Source organism: Pinus tabuliformis, chromosome Q, assembly GCF_031772625.1.
Source record: "Pinus tabuliformis cultivar Carrire ecotype Pingquan chromosome Q, CPIR1, whole genome shotgun sequence".
NCBI lineage: Eukaryota > Viridiplantae > Streptophyta > Pinopsida > Pinales > Pinaceae > Pinus > Pinus tabuliformis.
The window spans coordinates 697,146,212-697,164,632 of record NC_142296.1 but is presented as its reverse complement, the minus strand read 5'-3'; the positions used below and the strand labels follow the sequence as shown (position 1 = coordinate 697,164,632).

General features: G+C 36.8%; 1 long non-coding RNA gene, 1 other non-coding gene and 1 pseudogene across 2 annotated transcripts; all 3 read left to right on the top strand.

Moving 5' to 3' along the window:
* The first annotated feature begins 358 nt into the window (after positions 1-358).
* LOC149221455 (protein FLX-like 1 pseudogene) lies at positions 359-1,344 on the top strand (annotated as a pseudogene).
* A 1,565-nt stretch (positions 1,345-2,909) lies between these two features.
* Positions 2,910-3,878, top strand: LOC149221453 (uncharacterized). Its single transcript, XR_016249368.1, has 2 exons — positions 2,910-3,077; positions 3,536-3,878. It is a non-coding gene; the product is annotated as an uncharacterized LOC149221453 (long non-coding RNA).
* On the top strand, positions 3,142-3,218 carry LOC149221454 (small nucleolar RNA SNOR75). The gene has a single exon (XR_016249995.1). It is a non-coding gene; the product is annotated as a small nucleolar RNA SNOR75 (small nucleolar RNA).
* Positions 3,879-18,421: the final 14,543 nt, after the last annotated feature.

Genomic DNA, 18,421 nt, shown 5'->3' with positions numbered 1-18,421 from the left:
GCAGATGAAGTTTTTCTTTGTCAATTATTGCAGTTGTCTTTTTTTTATCGAGTGACATTTGGTATTTAGGGACCAGCAATAATTGCTTGTTCCTGTATTTGCTTGTCACTAGTTGGGTTCCACCCTCTGCATCATTTTTTGTTTGTTTACCGTTGTGCTGTAAACATCCTTCGTAACCTACCCTGGTCTATAGGACCTTCTAGTTAAGTTGATTTAAACAGAAGATAGATCGAAATTTAATTGAAGGAGGTTGAATATTTAAGATATTTATGGATTTTAAAATGCTTGGTATAACAATTATTCAATAATTGGTTGTTCATCTCATGAACCAGGAAAGGGATTGATTCAAATTTTCATAATGGCTAGAATAAATCACCTACCTACACACCGCCTTAAGGCCGGTCCACATGCTATGCCTCCTATACAAGACGACCCTTATGTTAAACAACCCTTATGTTAGGGTCCCACGGCCTTTGCCACCTCACCCTGCCCTTGTTGATGAGATTTATGATGGACCCTATGGAAGAAGACCAGACCCTCTACCTCCACATCCTGCACTATTAGAGGAGAAGAGTGCGACTCAACATTAAGAGATTCAGGGATTTCTTGTAGAGAACCAACAATTTGCTGCCATACATGTAACTTTACGACAAGAACTTGCTGTCGCGCAACAGGAGTTGCAACACTTGAATCATGTAGTTGGTAACATGCAGGCTGATAAAGAGCACCAACTCAGAGAGTTGTTTGACAAATCCATGAAGCTAGAAGCGGATTTGAGTGTGAATGAGCCAATTAAATATGAACTTATGCAGTTGTGTGCAGATAATCAGAAGATGGGTGTTGCAAGGCAAGAATTGACAGCTCAAGTGCAAGCACTCCCACAAGATTTGGCAAGAGCACGAGTTGATATGCAGCAGTTGGGTGCAATGAGGGCAGAGATAGAAAGCCTGCATCAGGAGCTACAATGAGCAAGGTAGTAAACTTCTTGTAGTTCTTGTAGCTATTCAAATGTTCATTTATAATATTATGCAACTGCTCATATGCATGTCATACCTATTTTGCGTTTCTTACATTTGAATTCCCAAATTGTTTTGAAAAGTTCTTTTTTGATTTGTTTTGTAATTCTAACCTGCAAAGCACTCCTAATATGATGAGTGTATTTTTGCATTCTAGTGTTGAATGAATAATTACCTAACTACCATTGAATACGAGAAGAAGGCATGTGCTGACTAGCTAGAACAGGTTCAAGCAATGGAGAAAAACTTGATTTCAATGGCTGGTGATTTGAAATTTGTATTCATACTTGTTGATTTTGTTTTAACAATCGCAGAATTCACCACATAACAAAAAGGGGGCGATAGACATATGAAATTTGTATTCATATTTGTTAAACATCAAGTCAAGAAAAAAAGAAATAATACAGAGTTGCATCAATATGAATGCAAGCTTGGCGTCTCAAGCTCATAAACTCCACCAACAATATGCCTACAAGATTTGACGTTTCAAAAGCCCAACGATGCCTGCTATGAGTGGTCTCAAGCGAACGAGTTCAGAGATTGAGCCTAGATTCAGGTGGGTATCTAGATGCCGGATAGTTTGTAAGTAAACTTTACAATTTTCATTTTATCAAGATCTTGTGTTTGTTATAGTTCTAGGCTTTTATGAATTGCAATAACAGGAAATATGATAAAATGCCCATGAACACTTTGTCGTTCAAGAGAAATACAACCATTAAATTTCGCTTAAAAGACTAGAGCAAATTTCTTGTCACGTTTAACTCAACTTTAAGCATAGATGGGTTATAACTTTACTTTGTATTTGTGTGGAGAAGTTGCTATGACAATTATTTTTCTTTGAAAAAAATGATAGAGTTGCTTTGAGAGTGTTCTAAAGAAGGAAAACAGAATTTTGCAGGAATACCATAACCCATGATAGGAAAAGTTTTTCTCTAGAGCAGATATGTGTTATGCTTACCCAAATGAATCTTCGTTCGTTCGGTTTAGCAGAGATCATCCACAACGTTAGAGTGACTCCAACCGAATAACCTCATATTAGACCATACCACTGGGAACCACATTAGACAGAGTAGTAGAGACACAGGGATCACACCTTGTTTTTGACGGAGGAGCATACTAATACTACTTTTTGATAGAGGAGCAAACTACTACTACTGCAGAGCATTGAGCATGTGGGGATAGAGGGCTCAAGCGTATGACACAACACTGTCAAGTGTATAACACAGAAGCGGTGACACCTGTTACATGCAGGCATAAGAAGTGGTGGCAGGTAGGCAGAAGCGATGGCAGGCACACAAGCCTACAATATAGTTTAGTGGTGAACAATATTTTTACTTAACATAAAATGCTTGAGAACATTTTAGAATTAATGTTGGCATTACTTTATCGGAAGAAAATTTTGAGAAAATAATACTTTCTACCCCTGATTATTATTGTGCCTCTCTCCCTCGAGAAGAGGCCAAATAAGATGTAAAAGTTATTGATGGGCTAACAAAAACAATGCGAAGATTTAATAGGTTGTAATAGGGTGGACAATAAATTTTGTCTTAAAACTTTGGTTTTGATGTTTTGACTAATAGCAAGCATCTAACTGGCCCGTGCCCGCCCTCAGGGCAGGGAGGGACTAATAACATGACAAGTCCACCTACGTTTATGAGTAATAGCCAACCATAATTCTTCTCTTTAATTCTCCTCATTGGCAAATATATTTTATAATTTTTACCCCGAAATCAATAAAATAACGTTATACTTCAAAACAATATTTCGTCATTGCCAATTGCCCCTCAAAAATGAAGAAATCAATAAAATAACATTTTACTTCAAAATGTTAATAATAAAGATAAAAATAACTATGACGCAAAGAATGAGTTAATCGTTCCATTGAATACCATATGCTTGTTGCGGTCGTTTCATTCATGTGACCAACATTCGTTTACGAGGTTAACGCAACCATTGGCAACCATGGATGGTAAACCCTAATCTAAAACCCTAGCCTGAGTCGCCCTTTTCTCTATATTTGGGTGCGGAGCAGTGCTTTCATCCCAATCTCAAGCCGCAGAGGTAAGATCTCGCTCATGCTCTATATTTGTTTTTCTGGATGCTTGAAGTAAACTGTTGATGTGATTCTCCGTGATGCCAAATTTGATGACGAGTCTGATGCGCATAATACTTGATGCAAAATGAGGCATTTGTCTGAGAGGTCACAAGTTTTATTATTGTTAACCGCCGTATGATGAAAACAACTTGTTTTTCACGATGGTCTTCAGAGGGCATTCGCCGGAGCTGAAAACCCTTAAAATTTCTGACGGCTTTAACTGAGTCAAGTTTTACCCTTTTATGTATTTTTCGTTAAATGGCGATGCTTGCCTTTTGAGTTTGGCCTGTATATCTGCCCGAACAGACGACGGGTGCTTTCGTATGAGAAATAATGCAATTGTGCCCATCATCATGTTCCGGTGGGGTTTAGATTGTGCCGTACTTCTTAGGAAAAAGCTCATACATTTTTTGGTGTTTTCTAGGTTTAAGATTTGGGGTTTATAGTAGGATTCATTGATGATGATAACTGATGACAAATGGCGGAGGTGTTGCTGTATGTATGCAGCTCCTTTGAAGCATGCTCACGGTTTGTCTGAAATATTTGATTGTTTTGGGGGAAATTAGTGGTTAGGGCAGAAGCTTTCATTTCTTTTAGTTGTTAGCCAAGCTTTCCATCCTGAAATGTGCTTATCATTTCAGATCCTCTGGTCTAAGAGGACCTGTATTTCTAGAGTCACCTTCTGAAGTGTTTCATACCAAGTCGGTTTTTTTTTTTCATTTAATTAGATGTAGCGCTTTTACCAACAATGAATTTACTGTCTTACTGAGTTGCGGTTGATTTGCGTTATATTTTTCATTATATGTAACAAAAGGTTTTGATCAGCTGCCAGTGAACGGCATACAAGAAATTCCTGTTATCAACATAATTGACCCCCCCATTAATTTTCTTCTTTCATCACTGATAATGGCATTTTAGATCCCCAATTACGACCTGCTAATTATTTGGAACTGCAAATAATTTTGCTCCTCTTCCATTAATCACAACCGAGTAATTCCAACCAGATGGTTTTAGCCTAACAAAGCAATATGTTTTTCTGTATACAACGGGTGCCCAACATAAAATATGTTTTTCTGTATGCAACGAGTGCCTAACAGAGAAATATGCGGGATATTTCTACAAAAAGTTAAATACTCCCATTTGTATTTGTTTGAAGGCCTATGCTAGCAGCATCAAAATCTGTCGATAAGTCTCATAAAGTCTGACAAAGGCAGGAATACAAATTAGACATTAAACTGCACAGAAGGTCCTGACTGACCAGCCATATATAAATCCATCAAAATCTGTATAGTAAGCTCCAGCGCACCCCACGTTGAGCTCAGTACATCAATATTTACCAGAACAAAATATGTTGAGTTTTCTAAAATGTTAAAAACTCTCCATTTAGTCACTAAACTGAACAGCCATATATGTAAATCCATCAAATTCTTTAAAATAAGCTCCAGTCCGTCCTACTTTGAGCTCGGTACGTCAACATTTTCCAGAATAAATTTACAATTAAAACTGTATTCATTCCCAATCATGGAAAGGGAAATGTCTGTCCATGAGACGGTAGCGTGTCTGGTAGGCTGTCACCCTGTTCCCCTGGTAGGCTGATTTTAGTGTCTAATCCAATAGCAACATCAAAGTGCTTGATATAATGAAGATATTCAGTCTGCAAATAAGCTACCTGAAAATTTGTCGTTACCTCTATTTGAAACAAAATTTGCAATTTGTCACTATATCAAATTTGAGTTTATTTTGAAATTGCAGTTTTCATTATATGAAATTTTTGATATTTTGAAAGAATCATCGTGAAAATTACTTAATTCTGAAAAAAATTCGAGATATCACACTTTTGCTTTTAGAGGTTCCATTTAGTTATATTCGGACCATCTTTTTGAAATAAGTGTTTTTGGAGGTGCCCTTTAGTTACACTCAACACTCTTTTGGTGTTTTATCTAAATATGAACAAAGAATGTTGAGAATAATTATAAAATGCTTTGTGATACCATACTGTAAGAAATAAAACACTGGAAACAAACTTGAAAGGTTGAAGGGTTAGCATTTCATTGAGGGAAAGAGTTTTTATTTATGAATTTCTAGCCCTTTAATGTAGTGTTCAATTAATAATGTTATTTTTTTTTTGTTTTTCGAAGGAGTGGTTATAGGTGACAAAATCTGGATTATGGGCCATAACTCTTACATAATTCATTAAGTTACGTCAAAATCTTGCTCTGTGAAGTCTAATACACACAATCTACGTCAAAATCTTGCTCTGTGAAGTCTAATACACACAATCTATGCTTATGACATTTTTTTTTTGTAGTATATCTAAATAGATGCCTACTATATATCTTGAAGTAGATGTCTAAATACATACAAAACTTACACAACATTAGAAACTAAGGATCAAAAGGTGAAATTCCATAAGGCACACCTTCAGAGTCGGCTGGTTTCGAGCTTGGATTGACCTTCCTCTTTTCCTCATTGTTTCTTCTCTGGATTCATCCACTTGAGCCAGCTGAAGCTTGGCAACAAACAAATCCTCGATCTCCTCCATTTTGCTGTGATTGGGTGCAAGTTTTGTTGTTAATTCACGCTGGAGGTGATCAATTTTGATTGGCATTAGCTTGAGCTTAGAATTGGTTAATAATTGAAGAGAATTGCGAGCCTTTTCCTCAGCTTCCTGTCTCTGCTTGAAGGGGAGTTGCATGCTCTTCATAACCTTGAGAACCTTATCCAGAATTACGTTGATGTCTACAGATTTGGTTTTATGTGAAGGAGGAACCCATGTTTGCCATGGCAAAATTACCCAACAACACTAATTTGCAAGGACGTGCTTGATTAAACATTGAGATGTTAACCATACCATGCAATGTTTAAAGCCCAGAGGAGGATATAAATACTTATTAGACGGACGCAAACCTGAGGATCCCGCTACCAGAACTGTGGGAACCATCATGAGCTCTGTGATCTTGGTCAGTCTCCATTGAATGTTGGATTGGAATCCCCAAGAGAAAATGTCTTTGAATTCTCCGCTGAAAATAACACTGGCTATGAAGAAAATAGAGAAATGGCCCCGGTGTGATGCAAATTAAATGCCTCTTTCTTAGTCGGCTAATTAAACAAAACCCAACACTCGTGACTCATCTAAAACAAACACCAGGCAGAGGGAGATTAAGTACATGAGCCAAGTGTTAATGCTAAGGCGACAAGGTTACTCCATGGGGAAGGATTGAGGCCCTCAAATCAAATACAATAATTCACCGACAGATTGCATGCTTCATAAAATATTCAACTCTCCTCCATATTAAATGCTTATAAATTGATTTTGATGTTCCTTTATGCTATATGAAAACATCTTGGCAATGGGGAGAGAATCCCGTGAGACAACCTTGTTGTTGTGTTATCTAATATATCTGCTATGGAATTTAAATTTCTTACTACATGAAAGAGAACAACTTGCTCAAATTGCTGAAGTTGGAGAAGGATCCTCAACTCCATGGGAGAGTGCATCGCTTTAGGGCCATGTGTAGCCTCCCATACTTGCCGGATCACTATCATTAAGTCACCAAATATCATAATTCTTTGAATTTAGCCTCCCATACTTGGATCACTATCATTAAGTCACCAAATATCATAATTCTTTGAGTTTAGCCTCCCATACTTGCCGGATCACTATCATTAAGTCACCAAATCATAATTTTCTTTTCGATGGTTTGATTTAAACTTGCCAAAAGAGCGAGGAACTCTGCTTGATTATTGGTGATTGATCCCAATCCCCATACATATTGAGACCCAGTTTTTCCATGGGGGCCAAGAATCACCTCTCTTACTCTTGCCACCACTATTTTTAATAATGTTAATTTATGGAATGTGATGTAAATTCCTTTTTAAATTTAATTCCATTTTGGTTTTTAGAAGTGTCTTAAGGATAACCTTCGTAACCTTTAAAATGGGTCTATGTTATTTTTCATATTCATGTCTAATTAGTTAAAGAAGGGTTGATGTGCTCTTCAGTGGTTTACTTGGCAAGTTCGTGTTATATAAAGTTATGTGAGTGATGAGCTTCTTTGTTCAAATTTTGTGATTGTCATAACTCGTGTGTCATCTTTGGGGCACGATGGTTATACATAAATGCTATGTCAAAAGGCTCAACCCATTGATCGATTCCTCACTTTGAATTGTTTTTTGAAGCCCTATAAGAATGGTTACAATTGAAGATCCAAATCTTAAAATAAGATGTAAACGCTTTACTTTTTATTTGATATTTGATTATCTTGATATCTCATAGTGAAATCACAAAAAGGTTATAATAGATTGATATAAAAATTGAATTTATCATGTTATTACAATAAAAAAACGTGGTAAGTTAAATCTTCAAGACTGTTGAGACATGAATATTACACAAAGAGTTCACACGAAACTTAAATTCGCAAGCCTTTTCCACCATAGAATCATCTTGACTTTATATTGATTTGGAACTCATTGAGAAATCCATTAGAGACTCTTGATGATCTATGAGGAGACAAAGCAACAAAACCAAATAATTCAAGAGAGCCATGAAATCACCACGCTCACTAAAGACATAGGAAAAGGCCATGATAGGAACAAGCAGACTATGGCTCAACGGAGACAGGATAGATGACAAACCAACAGGTACCAACAAACCACCTTACGGGAGCCCAACAACTTGATTAAAAAAACTTTATAACAACTGCCCATTGCAAAGAAGTAACGAAAGAGGCTAATGGTTGCCTTTGTTATGCAAACACAATGGCTGAAGAACTAAAATAAGCATTGTCTCAGAGGAGGGAACAAACCCAACAACTTGATTAAAAAAACTATATAACCACTACCCAATACAAAGAAGTAACAAAAGAGGCTAATGGTTGCCTCTGTTACACAAACACCATGGATGAAGAATTAAAATAAGCATTGTCTTAGAGGAGGGGGCAAACACTGTATGAACCAATCTAAGCAACTAACAAGAGCTCTCCACCATCCACCTCCACGTTGCAACATAATTTCCCCCTACACTGTCCTCAACTATTGTTTTAAAAAACGACCGAGCCGACTTCGATTCGGCCGAGCCAGACCGAGCCAATGCCTTGCCGGGTCGGCTCGGTGGCCGAAACAGAATAGCTGGCCGGGTTGTTACCGAGCCGGCTGAGCCAGTGATCGACTCGGCCGACTCGGTAACAACTCAACCGGTTCGGTAACAACCCGACTGACTCGGCGCTTTGAAAAAAATCTTGAAGCACATTTGTCAAAAGTTGTTTTGCCTCTTTATCAACAGTTCGGTTGTTGTTTATTGCATATTTATAGCCCTAAAGTAATCTATGATTGTGAGAGTTTTGAAAATTACAAGGCTGAAGTATGGTTATCCTAGTGGCATGAATTGGAAAATTGAAACAATGCATTGAGCCATACAATGTTTTTAAAAAAGCAAACGTTCTGCCAAAATGGACTAATAGATACATATTTACCTCTGATTGTTCTGGAGCTTGACCAGAATTAAATCAAGGGTTTTGAGACTTCATTAGGGGCAAATTTCTTGAAATCATCTCCAGTAGTCTAGGTAGAAGCATGAGATAGGCCGTCTTGTAGCAAAGGCACAAATTTGAAGACATTTGTTGATCAGTTCATTGGCTTATCATTTGGGAAGCTATGATTGGTTGCAGAGAATTGGTATTATTGTTGTTGTATTCTAGTGATTTTCCTTGGCCTGAGGCAGAAAAAAAACCTGGCATTGGTGGCTAAGTATGAACTTTGTATTGGATAGTGCACTTGGTGCCATTTTGATAGAATGGATATATTCATGAGCCTACTTTGATCATATGTTGTCTTCTCTCTATATTCTAAAGCTTTGTGTTTGGAAACATGAATGAAAATCTTTAATTTTTTTTTTAATAATATAAAAAATAAATATTTAATGTATTTTTTACAATGACCAAGTCATTGAAATCAAACCGGCCGAGTTGATACGGAGTTGGAGTCGGAGCCGACCCTCGACCGTTTTTGAACCGGAGTTGGAGTTTTAAAACATTGTCCTCAACTAGTGCCATTATGGTAATAACCCATATGATTCACACTCTCACCTAGAGGGTACTAGGAGGCCGATGTCCCAAGAGTTTGCGCTGATTCACAGTGAAGGCTCATCCTCTTGTAGAGCAAGAGAATGATAGATCTAGGAGCACACCTGAGACTAGGGGGCAACAATTATATGACATTTCAAAGCTTTTGGGTGTCGACTCAATTTGGAGGTTACCTACTTGTACGCACCATAATTGCTAGGAGGACATGTCCCAAGGCAACGTAATTGAGTTAGGGGAGGGTCTCATTTGTGAGCTTACCATGTCAATCTAGATTCCCTTTAGGGAGATCTGTCCCAATGTTAGCCATCTCATCTGCTTGAGTATTATTTGCCCTCAAAGACATGGTAGAATTGAGATCTTGGAATGTAATTCAGAAGATTGAGGATTCTTGTAACGCTCTGAGTGATCTTTACATCATGAGGCATAGTTTTACTTGTGATTCTCAAGAAGAGGAGGGAATCTTCGATAAGGATTCTTGGAATGCGCGCTGAGTGATCTTTACATCCCAATGTAGAGTTTTACTTATGATCCTCGATAAGAAGGGGATCTCTTATCACAATGATTTCTTGTATATTCATTTTCACGGCTTGTTTTATCCCCTAAAATAGAGCATAGACAACATTAATAATGTTTTAACTTTTCTTTCTAAATCCCTCTGCGTATTTATATCTTTGTTGTTCCTTGGGATGAAAAATCATTTGCCGCCCCTTTCGTTACATTTTTATTAAAAAATATTATTACTATTAATGTATTTATGTTAAAAATGATTTTTAGTTAATGTGGGGCTTCTTTTCAGCATGTGCTTATTTAATAAAAGTAAATGAAAAAGAAAGAAAGTTCAGTATGTCAATAATCTGTTAATTTGGGAAAGGGCTCTTTTTATAAAGATAAGAAAATTCACAAAATTAACATCGTCAAACCCGTTAAGTTGGTAAAGGGTTCTTTTTATAAAGATGAGAAAACTCACAAAATTAACATGGTCAAACCCGTTAATTTGGCAAAGGGCTCTTTTTATAAAGCTAAGAAAATTCACAAAATTAACATGGTCAAACCCTTGAAAAGAAAAGACCCTTAGAAAACCCCTTGATCATTTTTGGCCTTAAAAGCCGGAATGTGAGTATATGTATTCTATTTTCAATCTTTAGGTTAGCTTGCCTTTGGTTTTGGATTTGGTTGAGTTTCCCAATCAATCTCAGTTTCTTAGCTTTTCATGTAATCCCCTGTTCAGAAGGCAATACAATTTTTACTCAAAATAACATTAACCATAATCACTAAAAATTACTATAATTTTTTTAATAGAAATGGTTAAGGGTATATTATATTAATAAATATTAATAAATAGGTAGAGAGTGGGCCAGAACCCTTACAACAGCATTTTGAGTTTTGTCCATAGAGGTATGCATTTGTCCAAATGGGTATATTATATTAATAAATGAGTTTTGTCCATAGAGGTATGCATTTGTCCAAATGGGTATATTATATTAATAAATAGTTAGAGAGTGGGCCAGAACCCTTACAATAGCATTTTGAGTTTTGTCCATAGAGGTATGCATTTGTCCACGTATATAAAATGCCAACTCTTGCGCTGAATATCAAAATGTTACCAAAAACACTTATGCCAAAGACAAAGTTCCCAGAAGAAAACAGTGTTTGCTGGGCCAGAACCCTTACAATAGCATTTTGAGTTTTCTCCATAGAGGTATGCATTTACCTCATTTGTCCAAGTATATAAAATGCCAACTCTTGCGCTGAATATCAAAATGTTACCAAAAACACTTATGCCAAAGACAAAGTTCCCAGAAGAAAACAGTGTTTGCTGGATAACATAGAAATGAAAAAATACTATCAAAGATGTCGAAATTCCCATCCTTAAGGTACGACCATTGGCAGGAGAGTCAACCACCTACAGATGAAGAGATGTCTTTGAATTACGAGTCAACCACCCACAGATGAAGAGATGTCTTTGAATTACGGACAACATTGGCACCATAGCCTCCAAGGTCACGCTGAACATTTCCAGAGGGAGTTGTCTATAATGCGATTTTTGGAGATTCCGGTGATGGAATCCGGCGGAAGAAATTGAGGTTAAATCTTGATTTGTTGCAGTTAAAATGGGTTTTTAACTGCATATTTGGATTCAGCACCTTGCAAAACCCCCAAGACGCTTTGATTGTGCAGAAACTAGCTATCAAACTTGCGATTCCAATAAATTGCTGCTGGATTTTGACCGGAAAAACCCACCGGAAAAGCTTCCAAAAAATCGCATTATAGACAACTGCTTTTCAGAGTGGATGGTTTCCAAGGTTGAGACCCGGGCATTAAGAGAGTAGACCTCCTTACGCAAGCCATTTATAGAATGTTCCATGTTGCTTAAATGACGGAGTAGTCCAGCTTCTATTAGAAGCTGGAAGGATTGTCTCTGCCCTTTCGCCATGTCATTTTACGTTTCCCTAGCCTCCAATAGAGCTTTGGCAGATTTAGAATCCCGTCTAGCAAAAATGCATCGTTTTTATGGTCTGGGATAAACAGAAGGATTGTCTCTGCCTTTTCGCCCTGTCATCTTACCTTTGCCTAGCTTCCAACAGAGCTTTGGCATATTCTAGAATCCCTGCTTTGGCATATTCTAGAATCCCTTCTAGCAGATCTGGGATAAACAGAGCCTCCGCCATACTCAGAGAGTTGTTGAGAACAGGTTGGATGTACACCAACTAAATTTGAGTCATTCACCTGAACTAACAACAAAATTTAACTCATAGAGTCCCCATGAAGCCCAAGGGGCTATTAAATAAACCACATTAATTCTTGGCACGAGCCAATTTGAAACTCGAAATCAACTCGAAATCCATATCCTGACCAAAATCCTCTGGAGGACGCTGGGAACAAAAGCAGTTGTCTATAATGCGACTTTTTGAAAGCTTTTCCGGCGGGTTTTTTCGGTGAAAATCTGGCAGCAATTTATTGGAATCGCAAGTTTGATAGCTAGTTTCTGCACAATCAAAGCGTCCTAGGGGTTTTTCAGGGTGCTGAATCCAAATATACAGTTAAAAAACCATTTTAACTGCAACAAATCATGATTTAATTTCAATTTCTTCCACCGGATTCCGTCACCGGAATCTCCAAAAAGTCGCATTATAGACAACTCCGGGAACAAAATTTAACTGAAGCCGTGAAGCCCAAGGGGCTATTAAATAAACCACATTAAATTCCTGGCACAATCCAATCTGAAACAAAAAATCCATATCCTGACCAAAATCCTCTGGAGGACGCTGGGAAAACTGCTGATAGGAGATGCAGGGTGGCAGCGTTAAAGCAAAACCTCTGCTCGATGAACTAAACAACATATACCCGCAATAAACTCTCCAACTCCATTCACAAATGAAGTAAATGTAAGTACCTCCCCGTGCATATTTAAGTTGTTGACACTGACCACTTGTTATCCATGATGTGCCATTGGGCAAGGAATTTCAAATTTGTGGCCGAAATGTTGAGAACAACCTGACCATATCATTCTTTAATCTCCCAAGGTACGCTGTGATCAAGGCGGTTGACCTGAAATCGAGGAAGACTAGATTTTTCATGATTTGCCAACACATTCGCTTTAGAATTTTTTAAACTATGATACACAGGAAAGAGTTCGAAATGCTTGAATAGAGAGACGCTTAGAGGAATTCTTCGAAAAATGGTGGGGCAGTGTAAGGTTAGAGATTTTTTTTTTAGCATTGTTCACCTGTCCAATGATGAGTATGGAGTTGCCAAAAACCTTCTAACTAAAGATTTTCTTTGCAAGAGTGAGTTCTAAACCGTTCCACAGAGGAAAATTGGTCTCTATGCTCGGACCCCAAACAAATTGAAATACCATTTTTCCATCAGGACTAGAGAGAATTCCTACTGTTTTTGTTGTTTCCGCTCATGAAAAAATATTAATTATTATTATTTTTATTTTTATATGAAAGTTGGGTTCCCGGCCAAAACCCTTACTGCTGTCTCAACTCGTGAAAAATATTAATTATTATTTTTTATATGAAATGTCCCCGAAAAAAACTGCATTCAACTATCCACAAAATGGGATTGCTTTCAATCACTCATATTACCAAAAACTTTTGAGTATGGTCCCGTTTCCTCACTAAACAGACTGGAAGACTACCATATATTCTGATAATAACCCCTAACAATAAGACATTTACAATACATTCAATAGTGCAAAAACTTGACAGAGAGATGCTTGACGCGACCATACTGGTGCCATGATCCAAAAGCAATCAAATTCATAGCCGCCCAACCAGCCCTAAGCCCGGCTGTCCACGTGCCCTTATGGGACCTAGTTCCCTGCGTCCAAGGCCAGCATGGGTCCAGTGCTGAGTCTGCTGCGAAGCTCCGCAATCTGAGCATGAGGATTTGAGAGTCCAAAATCATTTGGAAAGATCAGCGCTTCAACACTTTGGCCTCTCTCCGATGGTTCAAGGATGCCAGGATTCCAATATGCACATCCATCAATTTCTCCAGCAATTGACGAGTATTTTCCTGCTCAGAAGCCACAGAGGTGGAACCTTTGTCGTTAATGGAACCTACGCACTGGGAACTGTAGAATTTCAGAGAGGAACCACAATCTAACCCACCAGAATTACACAACATCGAGAGTGCAACAATCTGCAACTTGGGACTGAGGAGGCGAGACTTTATAGAAATGGAAGGAGCTTCAGCTACCAACAGCACACATTATTCATCCATCAACCTCACTGCAGAAATTAAATAAAATACTACCATCCTGAAATGGAATGCCTCGAAAGGTTACCCAAAATCTGAAGGTGGTACAGGGGGTAATCTTCAAGCGCATCCTTTGACGCATGCCAGCCACCAAGTATACAGGCCTTGTGTTATAAGTGATAAGTGACAGGACACTCCTGGCCGAGGTCTTGACTACATAACCAAAACAATCATTGCACCAGGATAACCATATAATTGCCTTTGGGGATCGCGAGGACGCCAAGGGCACGTAATGGCTCATGTTGTGCAACATATTCAAAATTATGTTAATCATATACCGACTATGAAAGTTCATGGCACTCGGTTAATCATAGACCAACTATGAAAGTTCATGGCACTCGGCATATAGTGGATGAATTATAATTCAATTCCAACACACCTTGTTGTTTTAATCAGTAATCTGGAGCCATGCCATTAGCTAAGGTGTCTTCCAAATGGGAGAGTTTTATAATCTTAGCATTAAAAGCAATATATACTTTCATATCTTCCTCATAGAAGCGAGTCTCTCCCCCATTGAGTGCACAACCATGGTCTCTTCCTCATTGAGTGTACAAAACCATGGTTAGACACTTAATGTACAAGAGCAAGATAAACAACTTGGATGACAAGAGGTTCCCAAAAAATTCTAACTCCAACCATACCCACCACAAATTCAAGAAAGGATGGCATCAAGACACGAAGTCTTTGCTAAATCATTGGGGAATATAAGAGATGTCATCCTACAATAAACTTAAATTTATAAGGATTTTTTGATGCACTAAAGAGTTAGAAAATAAAAGGAAGGTAAGATACCATAAGGAGGTAATCAACCTTGATCTGAAAGATCAAAATTATATTTTAGTTCCGACTAGCACAAATAAAAAATCAACATTGCTAAAATACGAACCAACTCCCACAAGCTACGTAGCAAAACTAGGCATTGGACAATTCCCAAAACATTGTTTAATGTAAGAATCTATCATCTTTGTGACACTAGGGTTGAAGAGGAAAGGTGCTTTCTTCTAAACTACCACAAGTACACTCAAATTACTCAATTAAAAATATCTATTATAATATTGACCTTCCTAACCTCCCAAGTCATATAAACAATGAGAATCTTGGAATGCTTCTCTTACTACTTTTTGAGTATAGGAATAAGTTTCTAACTAAATTCAAGTACCTTTTTCAATGATCAATAGTCCAATTATAGTATCAATGAACATTAATCATCATCATCATAAAATACATTTTTAATTACCTATTTAACTAAATAATCATTTGGAATACTATAATTAATGACTACAATTATAACTTAGTTTTTTCACCATATATGTGAGATTATCAAAAGAAAATTATAGAAAGTGCACCACCATCAAAAACACCAAAATCATAAAAGCATCATATTCTCTTCTACATATTATTTTTAACTTCTTCCTCTTCTTCTTAGCCCTCCCACTTTTAAAGATTTATCCCTAAACCAAACATTGCTATTAATTTTGCTAGTAAAATTATAATACTCTATCCAAATTATACATGTGGAGAACTAAGAGGAAATCACAAATTCCAAATAAATGATTACTTTTATTTTTAAAACAAATATATATATATATATATATATAGATATATATATATATATATATGTATGACATCAAATTGGTGTATTATACCCCCTTATTTGTGAGATAAGAGACCTATTTATGCATAGCAATTTGATTGCTGAAGTCTACGAAGGTGTACATGCCCTACCCTCCTTTGGATTTCAACCTATGATTTCTTAGGAGGAAACACATGATCTTAACCATTAGACCCATTAGAGTTTAGTGTGGAAAAGAGAATGCGTGTTATCCTCTCCACTCAGGTTCGATTCCCAAAGTAACACATTGAGCTCTTAATAAGTATATTGTTGTAATGGTCTTAAACACTATATTGACAAAGCCTTGAACTTATACATAATCCAATTCACCTTATGTCATCCTTGAAATAGGAAAAAAATACCCAACTAATTTTTTTTCCAAAATATATATTTATAAAACAAACTATATATTAATATTAAAAGTAAAATTATGAAAATGATATCATTATTATTATCTAAGTTTATCAAAATTTAAATTTTACTCTTTTGTCAAAATTTTGGTCCATAAACTTGAGTTAGACAATGTTTTAGAATTCCAAATGATTGTTTCAAGAACTACCCCAAACATCAACATCAATTTCTAAACCACCTAAAGGAGATTGCATTTCACTCTGTGTTTCAAACCATTGCTTAATGAAGTCCTTGTAATATGCTAGGGAATCACATACTTCCTCTAGTGGATCAATACTTGTAAAATGTTTAACTCTACATGATCCTAGTTGTAAAGAATTTCTTGCAAATTGACGATTGGAAGGCCCTATTTGGATTATGATTATTCTTTTCTCATAAAGACATATGAAATTCACGATTTCTTTCAAGTTTCCAAAATCAACCCATGATATTGAACAAGTGCCAGGTTGGTAAGGTGAGAAGAATGTTAAATAAGGATTATGATTCTTGAATCTAAGAGCCTATGGAGTTCCTGTTGGATAATTTATTCTAACTAAAGATAGAAAGGCCTTTGTTTTAATGAAAATGGTTGGCTTGGTAATAGGTTGTAGTGTGTAATGTTTTTGGTATCATGTGGATTCAAACGCTGGTAAGTCTAAGCAAAAACCATTCATTCTATCTAAACGATTGGATACATTATTTCCTCTCTCGGGGATTAGAGCAACCACCAAGGTTGATTATTTGTATCATCATCAATTCTTATAATAATTACTTTGTGCATCATGTAAGACTTTTTCATCTTGGTGTTACTCAATTTTGAAATCTACCTTGTCATTCAAAAAGTTTTTCCTAGAATACAATGGCGATTGAGGTCTTATTAGTCCCTATCATCATGAGACTATTACTAATTGATTTTGATTTTATATTAGTACACATTTTAAACCAAAGATTTAATTTTATGTTTCATTGAACATGTTTTTTTAGGGCATATTAGATATTAACACTATTTTATTTTATCCAATCAATGATTTCGAGGCCTTATTTGGCCTCATATTGAGGTCAAGCTCCACATCCTTTATGGAAATGTTAGGTTAAGTTTACGATTGCTTGGAAACTTTTTCTAAATCCTAGTAATGCTACCCTTTATTTAGTTGTTAAGGCTAACGTTAAATGTCCTCTTGTAAACTTGTAACATTAACCCATAGTTTATGACATTCTTTCTTCTTCTAGCCATTGCACAGTTTGTTTTTTGATTTGTCTAGCCATGAACTTTGCATCCCTTTTCCATGTGCCTTTGGACCACATTTATCCATTTGCTATATTTGTATCATATATTTGCTTTGACTAAGCCTGTCTGCTAAGCTACTAGCCAATCTTCCTCCCTTGGATTTTCCTAGATTTTTCTATGTTCATGCCTTGCTCCAACAAATGGGCTTCGACATACACCCAAAAGTATCTTGTGCACACCAACACACTTCCCTTCTCATTTGCTAGATGCATGATATTCTCTGACACATTAAATAATATATGCTCACACTCTATACTCTCATAGCCATTATAGTCCTCTTCTACTTTTTTACCCCACACATTATAGTCATATATGCTCCCACTTTTGGCTCTCGTAGTTATTATAGTCCTCCCCTACTTTTTCCCGTCCCTAGTAGTAAATAATTACAAACTCTAGAATGATTAATTGCTTACCTTAGCCTATTTTTTAGACCATTGCTAATATGATGTTCCCTGTCTACATGCTGACCCTACAACCCTCTACAAACTGTTGCTTAGTCGTTTGCACATCAGGTGAAGGTGAATTAAGGGCATGAACAACATTGGGTACATTCATTTCTAAGTGTGCTGGCTTGTTGACTTTTTCGACTCCTTGTTGGCTTGCTCACTTTTCTCCACCCTCTTCAAACTGGTGCTCATTGGTTTGCACACGAGGTCATGTGCACACGCACCATCTATAAGTTACCACTTAGTGGTATGCACTCTAGGTGAAGGTGAATTATTATTTTTAAATTTGATGATAACAAATTTTAAAACCTAACCCATGAGGCATAGAGCAAAAAGTGATAGGGTGTTTTGTTAAGGCACTTCGTGGTTTAAAGGTCACTTGTTCAAAACTCCATGGGAAAAATTTCAGCATGTTAAGACCTAGTGTGATCAAGCTGGGTGTAATCCCCATGTGATTTTGACGACTTAAATGCTCCTGGGTCATGGTTAGCTCAACCACAAGTTAGACACACAATCATTTGAGGACTCACATAAAATAGCAAGCAAAGGAAAAACAAATTTTAAATCCTACTATGATCATATATGCTATAAATAAACCTTGATATACAATCCATCATTACTTGTATACTCTTCTTTTTTGTTTTGACTTTTTGTATAATTCATCTTAAGATTGCCTTTTTGTCTTAGAATAAGACCTAAAATTGCATTCAATTGGCTAAGAGCTCATTTT